A 12,230-nucleotide genomic window follows, 5' to 3' on the forward strand; every position below is an offset into this window, starting at 1 on the left:
GTATAACTTTATACAATGCTGTACAATTTTACTGTATAGAAAAGTATAAATATAAAGAGCCATGTGTCAATAGACATGACTTTTCGTCACACGAATTTGGATTTTGCAGTTTTAACCGCATATGATTCTTTTTTTTTTGTTAAAGGTTATATTTTGGCAATTGGCATTACAGTAAAACGGTGATAGCAGAGTTGTATTACACATCAGGTAACATTCTATCAACATTCAATAATGTATTATTAAGCAATTCACACAACTGAGGGAGCGGCATTCGGAACACATGAGTCAGTTGTCATGGGATGTATGTCAATCCAATTTTACCACACTTTGCACATGGTTCTTTTTAATGCTTATTTCTATTTCTTTGCATATGTAAATTAGGATTCAGATTTTGTTTGAGATTTTGTTGAACACTTCATGAAAGATTAAGGATCTGGCGATATACCAAAATAGTGAATTCGTTGCATCTCGAATTCTTGTATGATTTGTTGACATTCCAAGTGTGCTACTAAATTCTATGGCCTGTGTGGTGAGGTCACTACTAGGATACCTGGGAAAGTCCAGGACGGAGCTTATTTATGCCCCAGGTTCCTAACAGAGTGGTTCCGGGACTGCTAGTCCAGCCCGGGTGTTTTGAGTTGTCCTGAGGTAACTCAGGTGGTTAATTAAACAGGCAGCTCAAGCCAGAGTGGAGAGTTCCTGGCTGGGGAAAAGACACAGGAAAGCTGCCTGTGTGAGAGGGACTGAAATCACCAAAAGGTTTGGGATTGTATATCTTCCTGTATGTTCTTTGTTTTGGGGAGACAGGCGGTAGGCCTTCTCCTGGTTAGTTAGGAAAACTGACCTGTATTAGTTAGAAGCCCATTAAGTGGCAAGGATTTTATTTTGAATTGTTTGTTTTGTTTATTATTTTTCTGCAAGAGACAATAAACTGCCAAAAAGATACTATACTCTCATGAGTTGTGCTTGTGCCGTGGGCTGTGTTACCCCAGGAAAACTGATCCCAGCTACCCAAACTCTTACATATGGTGGAGGGTGCTCTGGCACAAAATAAAGCAACAAAAGGCAGTATAATATTGCAGAGACTGTGAATTAAAGGGGTAGTTATCCCATAAGAACTGTGCAGCATGGAGGAGATTGTGAAACAGTTAATGCTGTCTAATGCCACCCAGCAACAGGCACAGCAGCAAGCGGAAGCCCGCCATAAGGAGCTGGTCCTACAGTTGCAGCAACAGACAATGGTTCAACAACAGGCACAGCAACAGCAGATGATGGCCATGTTTAAAAAGCTGGCAGAAGATGCAGAGGAAGACCGGCAGGTACTGACAGGATTGGTCCAACAGTTGGCACAGAGACCCCAGGAGCCACCTGCTGTAGTACATAGCAATGTACCCAAATCAATGTAAGCCGCTTCCTCCAAAAGATGACATCAGAGGATGATCCGGAGGCATATCTCACTACATTTGAGCGGACCGCCGAAAGAGAGGGTTGGTTTAAAGAGCAGTGGGCAGGTCTTTTGGCACCCCTGCTAACCGGTGAATTGCAAAAAGCATATTTTGATCTTGACTCTGTTACTGCCAAGGATTATGAGAAACTGAAAAAAGAGATTCTGGCCCGCCTTGGCGTTACCCTGGCGCTTCGTGCCCACCGTGTATACAGCTGGGCTTATCACCCGGAGAAGCCTCCACGCTCCCAGATGTTTGACCTGATCCACCTGGTGAAAAAATGGTTGCAGCCAGAGTCCTTGACTGGACCTGAGATTGAGAGGGTGGTACTGGATCGCTACCTGAGGTCCCTTCCTGTTGCCCTGCGCAAATGGGTGACCCATGGAGACCCTAAAACTGCAGATGACCTTGTGGAGTTAGTGGAAAGGTACTTTGCCGCTGAGAACTTTGGCACCCCTCCCGCATCGTTCCGGGCTCCACACCTGAAAGGGAGGTACACCCTGGCAACGGGTAAGACTGTTCATGGGGACTCGGGTGGTGGTAAAAGTAAATCACCCTTAAAGGGAGAGAATTTTGGCAAAAACCCGGGAGGCTGGCAATCTAAAACTGGAAAGTCTGAGACTCTTAGGTTTAATTCCGAGACTGTTAAATGTTTCCGTTGCCATGATTTTGGTCATATTTCAGCAAATTGCCCTTTGCTTGATGATCCCATGCAATGTGATTTTTCTTCCAGGAATAGACGCCAGTCCCTGTTTGCTACGGTTGCCTGCACTGCGGTGCCGGTTCAGGAAAAGCAAATGTGTAAAGTGAGTGTGAATGGGAAACAATTGCTTGCATTGCTAGACTCCGGTAGTCTAGTCACTTTGGTAAAGTTAGACTCCGTAGGCCCTGTTAAGTTCCAGTCAAAAAGGGTTGGTGTGGTTTGTATTCATGGTGACACACGGGAGTATCCTGTGGCAACCCTAAAGTTTAAAACGGGCCTTGGTACAGTGACTTACTCTGCAGGGGTAGTACCACACCTTCTGCATGATGCAATAATTGGGAGGGATTTTCCCCAGTTTTGGGATCTCTGGAATCAATCAGTTTCTCCCTGCTCTGATGCAGTGGTTGAAGGACCTGTGCCCATAGAAAATTCAGAACTAACAGGTTCAGAGGATTCTCCTCAGGAAACCCCAGCTTTCCCTTTCTCTGTATTAGCAGGAGACTTGGAGGACCCTGAAGATGGTCAAAACCCTAGTGGGGAAACCAGTGAGTCGGGTATTATTGACAGTGTTGTGGATTTCTCTGATTTGAATGTACACAAAGAGAATTTCGGTACAGAACAGTTAAAAGACCCTGACCTTATAAAAGCTAGAGAAAATGTGAAAATAATTGACGGGGAACCTATTGAGCCAGGGCTCAGGTTATCCTATCCTCACATGGCTTTAAAAGGGGATCTACTGTACCAAGTATCAAAAAAATCAAATGAGGTGATTGAACAATTAGTGGTACCCAAACCATACAGAAAAATGGTGTTGGATCTTGCCCATGGTCATGTAATGGGGGGACATTTGGGTGTGAAAAAAACTACCGAAAGAGTTTTGCAGAGATTCTTTTGGCCTGGTGTATATCAGCAGGTAAAGGATTACTGTGAGTCCTGTCCTGTTTGCCAAATTTCCACTCCAAGGCCACATTTTCGTAGTCCCTTAATCCCATTACCTATTATTGAAATACACTTTGAGCGAATAGCCATGGATCTGGTGGGCCCTTTGTTAAAATCTGCCCGGGGTCACCAATATATCTTAGTGATCATGGACTATGCCACTCGCTATCCGGAAGCTATTCCTTTGCGCAACACTTCTGCTAAAACCATTTCCAAAGAATTGCTTCATGTGTTCAGTAGGGTTGGGATCCCTAAAGAAATCCTCACCGATCAGGGTACCCCTTTCATGTCCAGAGTAACTAAGGAACTCTGTAAATTGTTTAAAATTTCACAATTGCGAACCTCTGTCTACCACCCTCAGACAGATGGTCTTGTGGAACGTTTTAACAAGACCCTAAAAAGTATGTTGAAAAAGGTAGTGGACAAAGATGGGAAAGATTGGGATTGCCTTTTACCCTATCTTATGTTTGCTATTAGGGAAGTTCCCCAATCCTCTACAGGTTATTCTCCATTTGAGTTACTCTATGGGAGACATCCTAGGGGGCTCTTAGACATAGCTAAGGAAACCTGGGAAGGGGAAGTGACACCCCACAGGAGTGTAATTGAACACATATCACAAATGCAAGACAGAATTGCTTCAATTATGCCCATTGTAAGAGAAAACTTGGCCCAAGCCCAGGCTGCCCAACAAAGGATATACAACCGTAATGCTAAAATACGTGTCTTTTCACCTGGAGACAGAGTACTAGTTTTGGTCCCCACGGTGGAGAGTAAGTTCCTTGCAAAATGGCAGGGACCCTTTGAAATAATTGAGAGAGTTGGGGAGGTAAATTACAAGGTACACCAACCTGGCAAGAGGAAGCCAGAACAAATTTATCATGTTAATTTACTTAAACCCTGGAAAGACAGGGCATCATTAATTGCAGTACCAGCCTATGCTGTTTCTAAGGACACTCACGAGACCCATCTGGTCCCTGAGGTTACCATTGCAGAAACTTTGTCCACCTTCCAAAAACAGGAGGTAAAAGAATTCTTAATGAGGAATAGGGATACTTTCTCTGACCTCCCAGGAAAAACTCCCGTTGTTGAGCATGAGATTATAACCGAGCCAGGAGTGCATGTTAAACTCAAACCCTATAGGATTCCCGAAGCTAGACGAAAAGCTGTGGCTGATGAAGTGGCAAAAATGCTTGACTTAGGGGTAATTGAAGAGTCCAATAGTGACTGGTCTAGCCCGATTGTTCTTGTTCCTAAGCCAGATGGTAGCTGGCGGTTCTGTAATGATTTTCGCAAGCTTAATTCAGTATCCAAGTTTGACACTTACCCAATGCCTAGGGTAGACGAGCTCATAGACAGGCTGGGTACTGCTCGTTATCTGACAACATTAGATTTAACAAAAGGGTATTGGCAGATACCATTATCGGAACAGGCCAAGGAAAAAACTGCTTTTGTCACTCCAGGCGGTTCTTTCCAGTACAGAGTAATGCCCTTTGGCCTACAAAATGCCCCTGCCACGTTTCAAAGAGCCATGGATAGAATATTAAGACCTCACCAACAGTATGCGGCTGCATATTTAGATGATGTGGTGATACACAGTACAGATTGGGAGTCTCACCTGCACAGAGTTCAGGCTGTGTTGGATTCCCTCCGTAAAGCAGGCTTTACTGCCAACCCCAAGAAATGTGCCATTGGTTTGGAGGAGGCCAAGTATTTAGGTTACACCATTGGCAGAGGTGTGGTAAAACCCCAGGTAAATAAAACAGCAGCCATTCAACAGTGGCCACGCCCTCTTAATAAGAAGCAGGTTCGAGCTTTTCTGGGTATCACTGGCTACTACAGGAGGTTTATTCCTCATTTTGCCACCTTGGCTGCTCCCTTAACAGACTTAACAAAGGGAAAAAACTCTGTCATGGTCAAGTGGTCCCCTGAGGCAGAAAAATCTTTTCAGGCCCTCAAAGATGCATTATGTGCACAACCAGTCTTGTATTCCCCAGATTTTTCAAATGACTTTGTGGTCCAGACAGATGCATCAGATGTGGGATTAGGGGCAGTATTATCCCAGCTTTATAACGGGGAAGAGCATCCAGTGGTGTACTTAAGCAGGAAGCTCAATGACTGTGAGAGGAAGTATGCCACAATTGAAAAGGAGTGTTTGGCCATAAAATGGGCCCTAGATGCCTTAAGGTATTACCTCTTAGGCAGAAAATTTGACCTTATTACTAACCATGCACCTCTAAAATGGATGGCCCAAAAGAAGGAGACCAATAGACGAGTGAATCGTTGGTTCCTCACGCTGCAGGACTACTGTTTCACAGTGAAACATAGGCCCGGGTCAGAAATGGGCAATGTTGATGCCCTGTCCCGGGTTCATTCCTGTTGGGCCTCAGTTGTTCCAACCATTGGGTTGAAACAAGGAGGGGGGGTATGTGGTGAGGTCACTACTAGGATACCTGGGAAAGTCCAGGACGGAGCTTATTTATGCCCCAGGTTCCTAACAGAGTGGTTCCGGGACTGCTAGTCCAGCCCGGGTGTTTTGAGTTGTCCTGAGGTAACTCAGGTGGTTAATTAAACAGGCAGCTCAAGCCAGAGTGGAGAGTTCCTGGCTGGGGAAAAGACACAGGAAAGCTGCCTGTGTGAGAGGGACTGAAATCACCAAAAGGTTTGGGATTGTATATCTTCCTGTATGTTCTTTGTTTTGGGGAGACAGGCGGTAGGCCTTCTCCTGGTTAGTTAGGAAAACTGACCTGTATTAGTTAGAAGCCCATTAAGTGGCAAGGATTTTATTTTGAATTGTTTGTTTTGTTTATTATTTTTCTGCAAGAGACAATAAACTGCCAGCAAGAGACTATACTCTCATGAGTTGTGCTTGTGCCGTGGGCTGTGTTACCCCAGGAAAACTGATCCCAGCTACCCAAACTCTTACACCTGTTATAGTGGTGCAGCATTAGACTGCTTATTCCAGACATAGCACAATGATACTTGCAAAGTCATTGGAAGTCCAGGGGGAATACAGCTGTTTTTGCTGCAGATTCAGCATGTATGATAGGTAGGTTAATGTCACCTATAGCTATTGATTGCTATGTGAGCAAACTAATCACTCACTGTGACAATATAACTAGCTTGCGTTTCCATGCATAGGTTCCCAAGACTTATTAAGCTGGCTGGGTCTTTCAGGTTACATTCAAGTATTGCTATATAGATATCCATCTGAAGGTGTTCATAAGGCAGTCAGTGCAGACACTTATGCTCATGCCTTGCTTTATAAAGGAAGGTTTGCCTGCAATATGACTACTCTGTGTAATTGCAGATATCTCACTGAAGTATATAAGGCATGAGTGACAGAGAAGCTTTTATTATTGGGTGTGAAGATCTTCTTTATAAATTAAAGTTAATTTAAGATAGCTGTATGCTTCCAAGTACCATAAATTATTCATTTTATAAACAGAAATGCAGAATATTGCTGCAGGATAGATCTGCCTTCTGCTATAATGCTGTTGCATAGCAGCTGTTTGTGGGGGCTTGTGTGTTTTTGCTTTAATTGTTTGTATTGTAATTGCCTAATAAATAAGTACAGTATATCTAGCAAATAGTTATAGAGGCAGATTTACTGAAACTTGAACCGGGGATCCTCAAGGATTCCCTGCATTTGAGTAAATGTGCTAAAAATTACTTTCCTGGCTGTCTGTTGAGTTTGGGAGGGAGGTATGTTGGATTAGCAAGTTTAGTGTTCCTTTAAAGGGATTCGTTCATGATTTTATGATGTATTTTTTTGTTTCTAAATTACGCTTTTCACACTGCAAATAATTCATCTCGGGTCATTTTGCCTGGTCATGTGCTTTCAGAAAGAGCCAGCACTTTAGGATGGAACTGCTTTCTGGCAGGCTGTTGTTTCTCCTACTCAATGTAACTGAATGTGTCGCAGTGGGACCTAGATTTTAATATTGAGTGCTGTTTTTAGATCTACCAGGCAGTTGTTATCTTGTGTTAGGGAGTTGCTATCTCATTACCTTCCAATTGTTCTGTTGTTAGGCTGCTGGGGGGAAAGGCCTCCAACTTGCAGTAAAGAGTGACTGAAGTTTATTAGAGCACAAGTCATATGACTTGGGGCAGCTGGGAAACTGACAATATGTCTAGCCCCATGTCAGATTTTAAAATTAAATATAAAAAAATCTGTTTGCTCTTTTGAAAAACGGATCAGTGCAGAATCATCCTGGAGCAGCACTATTAACTTTCCCATTTCCCATGACAGTATCCCTTTAAAGATAACTAAAATGACCTCTTCACTTACCCCCCAGACTCCATTGATGTAGCACTCCATGTTGTTCTTTGCATATATGTAGTGCATTCCATTGCGCTGGAGAAAGATCGGGGGACAGGTAGCATACTGTTCTCCCTCAACTGGAGAGCAGATTCTATTAACATAAATCTCTAGTGGAAAAAATGTTTTGGATGAAAGGTGCCATTTTATAAAGGCCCAGTTTTTTTAACGTTTTTCTAGGGATAAAGTAATTTATCTTTTTAACATAATCTTTCTCTGTTTTCCAGCTCTTTATATTTAAGAAAAACTTATTCTATCCATTTTTTGTCAGTAAACACAAGGTAAGGCCTAGATCAAAAGGAACATTGAAAAAACTAGAACTTTGATGGTGGTGTACTCTATGTAATGTTGCATGCAATGAGTTAATAAACCTGTCTATAGCGATTGTACTCACAGCAGCACTGGCAGATCAGTACCGGTAATTCTGACAGATCCACCTGTTCCATATTTTCCTATGAGGATATCTGGTAGTGGTGTAGGGTAGGAGCCTGAAGGCAGGTTGATAAAGCAGAAGATTAATCATTGATTGGGAGTAAGCCTTGCTGCATAATGAACAGTCGCTGCCAGCAATTACTTTTCCCTGAGTCTCAGAATAATAACTGTTTATATAGTAATAATAATTAGATTTCTTTTGTGGTAAAGAAGTGTGTAGTGTTATTATCATTATTATTATTATTATTATTATTATTATTAACATGTATTTATATAGTGCCATCAGTGTATCATTTATAAAAAGCAGCAGAGTAAATTTTGATGCAGGCCATAATGCATGCCACCCATGCTCTGTTTAATTTTTAGCGTCTAGTTTTTGATCTTGAGATAAATCGAATCATTGCGAGGATTAGGTTGTTTCTCGGATCAGATTTCCCTTTCAGATGTGCTGTGACTCTTGAGCACAGTAGTCTTCAGCAACCGTCTTCACAGACAGCTAGGAAAACCTTCAAGGTACAACCATCAAACAGTAAAATGGTATGTGTGCAAAAGAAGGTAACTCTGATACAGGCATGTTGTGTACAGATTTTTTGTATAAAATACAGTGTTTCTCTAGTATCAAACATTTTTTTAGGCTCTAAGTGCTGCCGTTAGCATGAAAACATACTCTTTTACTGATGATCACTTTACCAATTCCATAGCTAAAAGCTCAGTGCCGTGCACCTTGGCCCTCCATCTAATTTGGTGCAGTTATACCCCATGATCTTCTTGTGGGCTGAAGGATTGGATCTCATGAAATCGCTCACTGTTGGAGTTGAATCTTGAAACTGCACTACTGACTGGATTTTCAGTCCTGACAAACCAACTACTATCTGATGAAATGTAGTATCAAAATCATTTCCAGAGGGAAAACATTCAGAATGTTGTTGGGCAGTTGTTTTAATAATGACCACATTGTTCAGATATCCCTAGCCTTCAATGAATGTTAACATATCACATGCTGTTTGATTCTATATAAAGAGAAGTTTAAACATGTAATTATAAAGCTGCAGGAACTTTTTGAAACAAAGATGTGGATGATAAAATACAATGAAAACAACAGTTTCTAATTATGTTGCCCAGGTACTTTTCAGCATGCAGCTATTTCCCCTCCCTCACTTTCTGTTAAGTAACTTTAATAATAATAAAAAATAAGGGTTTTAAAGGAATTACAATAGAATGTAGTGTTGCTCTGCACTGGTAACTGGTGTGTTTGCTTCAGAAACACTACTATAGTTTATATAAACAAGCTATTGTGTAGCCATGGGGGCAGCCATTCAAGCACAGGATATACAGTACATAACAGATACGTTCTAAAGCATCCCATTATATACTACAGAGCTTATCTGTTATCTGCTGTGTATCCTGGGCCCTTTTTCCTTTTTCAGCTTTGAATGGCTGCCTCCATGGCTACACAGCAGCTTGTTTATATAAACTATAGTAATATTTCTGAAGCAAGCATGCCAGTTATACCAGTTTAGGGCAACACTACATTATATTTTCATTACTGCAAATAGTTTTTCCAATTTTTTAACTTTCTATATAATGTTTGTTCTTCTATTCAAGATACCAATTTCTGGGCAAATAATGACAGACTTTTTTGGGGTTCCTTTGCAACTCTTCAATCTAGTCCAGCTGCAAAATGAATATATCAGTAGTGTTCAATGTGCTGCTCGTGTCTATCATGGCTGCAGTGTTGTGGAAGCATGTCAAGTTATTAGAGCAGTTCTATGTGATTGAGGAAGAGCTGGAACTTACTCGGCAATCTCAAGAGTTGTCTCAAGTCCACATTGACAGCATTGCAAGCAATAGTTGAAGATGGCACCAGAATGGTATGTTCTGGTAGGATGCACACAGAACGTGTTTGTCACTTCGAGTCACTTTACTACTCCACAGAGGCTGAAGAGTTTGTCTTCTTCCATAATAACTCTTCATTTATGTTGCCCAATTTGGGCCCAAGACGGTTTCAGCCTGCATTGCTAGACTTGTCTTCAGTTGATGACCACAACACACTGTATTTTAACTTCATAGAGCTTCCAGCTGCTGCTTTAAAATTCATGCCTAAGCCTCTCTTTGTACCAGATGTGGCACTGATCCTGAACAGATTTAACCCTGATAACTTAATGCATGTTTTTCATGATGACCTTCTCCCTATTTTTTACACTATACAACAGTTCCCAGACCTAGACTTTGAATCTAGGCTTTTCTTTATGGAAGGATGAAATGAAGGCTTGCATTTTGAACTTTATAAGTTAATGAGCAATAAGCAGCCCCTCTTAAAAGAGCAGCTCAAAACATTAGCCAAACTTCTTTGTTTCACTAAATCTTATGTGGGGTTATCAAAGATCACAACATGGTATCAGTATGGTTTTGTCCAGCCGCAAGGTCCAAAAGCAAACATACTGGTTTCAGGAAATGAAATAAGACACTTTGCGAAATTCATGATAGGAAAGTTGAACATAACCATAGAGCAAAGTGCTGCAGAAGCATATATTGTCTTATTTAGTCGATCAATGAACCGACTAATTGTAAATGAGGCAGAGCTGCTCTTGGCTCTTGCTCAGGAATTTCAAATGAAAACAATAACTGTTTCCCTTGAAGACCATTCATTTGCAGATATTGTATGACGTATTAGCAATGCAACCATGCTTGTCAGCATGCATGGTGCACAGTTAGTCACATCTCTGTTCCTACCGAAAGGTGCCATTGTGGTAGAGCTCTTTCCATATGGTATAAATCCCAAACACTACACTCCATGCAAAACGCTGTCAACACTACCTGGTATGGAACTCCAATATGTTGCCTGTCAGAATACTGAAGAGGAAAATACATTCACTTATCCTGACCGACCATGGGAACAGGGTGGTATAGTGCACCTGGACACAACCGAGCAGGAACGCATAAAGAAGAGCAAGGAAGTACCACGTCACGCAACCCTGAGTGGCTTTTTTGGATTTATCAGGACACAAAAGTCAACATTTCTTCTCTAATTCAAGTTATCAAAAGTACTGTGAAAACAAAACTCGGATTGAGGAGACAAAAATGGACACAAGGCCTGTATCCTGGGAAAATTCGGGAATCAAAATGCCAAGCATCTATCCAGGGTACAAATGAAGCCAAGCTGTTTGTGTTTTGGCAGATACCATGGAATCTCAAGTTCCTGAAAGTAAGGGATGTTAAGTATGAAGTGTGCCTACAAGAACAAGGTGAAAACTCTTACATGCCTTATATCTTATCTCAGCAGAACTACACTTTTTCTGAAAATATCAAACCTTTTAAAACTTATTTGGTGTGGATCAGATGCATTTTTAATAAAACCCTTCTTGGACCCTTTGCAGAGGTTTTAGTGTGCAGTACATAGCTCCAAAACTAGCTTATTCTTTTTCCTGACTCTGTATGGACTTACTAAAAACAGGAATACCCCAGCGAGTGCAGTTTTTTGTACAATGTAATTTTAGTATTTTCAAATGATATAAATAAAGATGCAGTTCAATAAGCTGCTAATCATTTTTAGTAACTTATTATAGATGTTGTGGTATTTATCTAAAACCGGGTGTCTTGTTGATAAATTGCCAGATGTACATGTAGCGCTATAGTAAACTGACTTTACTGTGGTCAGTTTAAGCTACTAGAAGAAAAAGTTTGTACCAGTGTCACGATAAAGCTCCTGCGCCACAGCTTCTGTCCCAAATAAGAAGCAATGCAAATGCCAAATTTTTAAGGTTGTGGACAAACAGGAACATAAAACCGCAGAAACTGTGCTGCAAGGTTTTTTTATTCACAACATGTTTCGAGCTAGTGGCTCTTTTTCAAGTGTTAATCAGTGCACATTTCAAACAGGTTTTTTAAATCCACACACACTCCACCCCCTTGGTGTGATAGGTTACCAAAAACATTAACTCCTCGAGGTCACTGCAGTTGGGAATTTTTTAGCCTGGCCTCATATCATACAATATAATCAGTGTAGCTTTAGTGCTTAAAGTCCAGTGTGGTGAAAAAATCAAATCATCCAATAGTCAATAAAGCCATAAAAATGGTAGGTTACACTTTACCCCTTGTACTGCTTTTCAGCCTACAAAAAAGAGTCCAGTTTGCTGCAAAATCTACGATTTTCAAATTACATTAACATCTTAACAGAGTTGTATTACATAAGAGTTACAATTATTTCTTTCTTGTTACCGTGTTGTATTATTAACAATGTTGCAAATCTGTAACAGTGTGGCTAAAATTGCCCAGTTTATCTTACCAATCAGAAGTTCTGATACTGTACGGTATCTTGTTTCTATTCTATTTCAAACTATAGGGCAGCCACATTTTTCTCACTGAAAAGGAATATAACAACCGATTAGAACAG

The 12,230-nt window shown here is 41.1% G+C and overlaps 1 pseudogene; it reads left to right on the plus strand.

The window, feature by feature from the left end:
* Positions 1-3,144: 3,144 nt before the first annotated feature.
* On the plus strand, positions 3,145-11,237 carry LOC108720120 (annotated as a pseudogene).
* Positions 11,238-12,230: the final 993 nt, after the last annotated feature.

The sequence above is a fragment of the Xenopus laevis genome, chromosome 6S, assembly GCF_017654675.1.
Source record: "Xenopus laevis strain J_2021 chromosome 6S, Xenopus_laevis_v10.1, whole genome shotgun sequence".
Lineage (NCBI taxonomy): Eukaryota > Metazoa > Chordata > Amphibia > Anura > Pipidae > Xenopus > Xenopus laevis.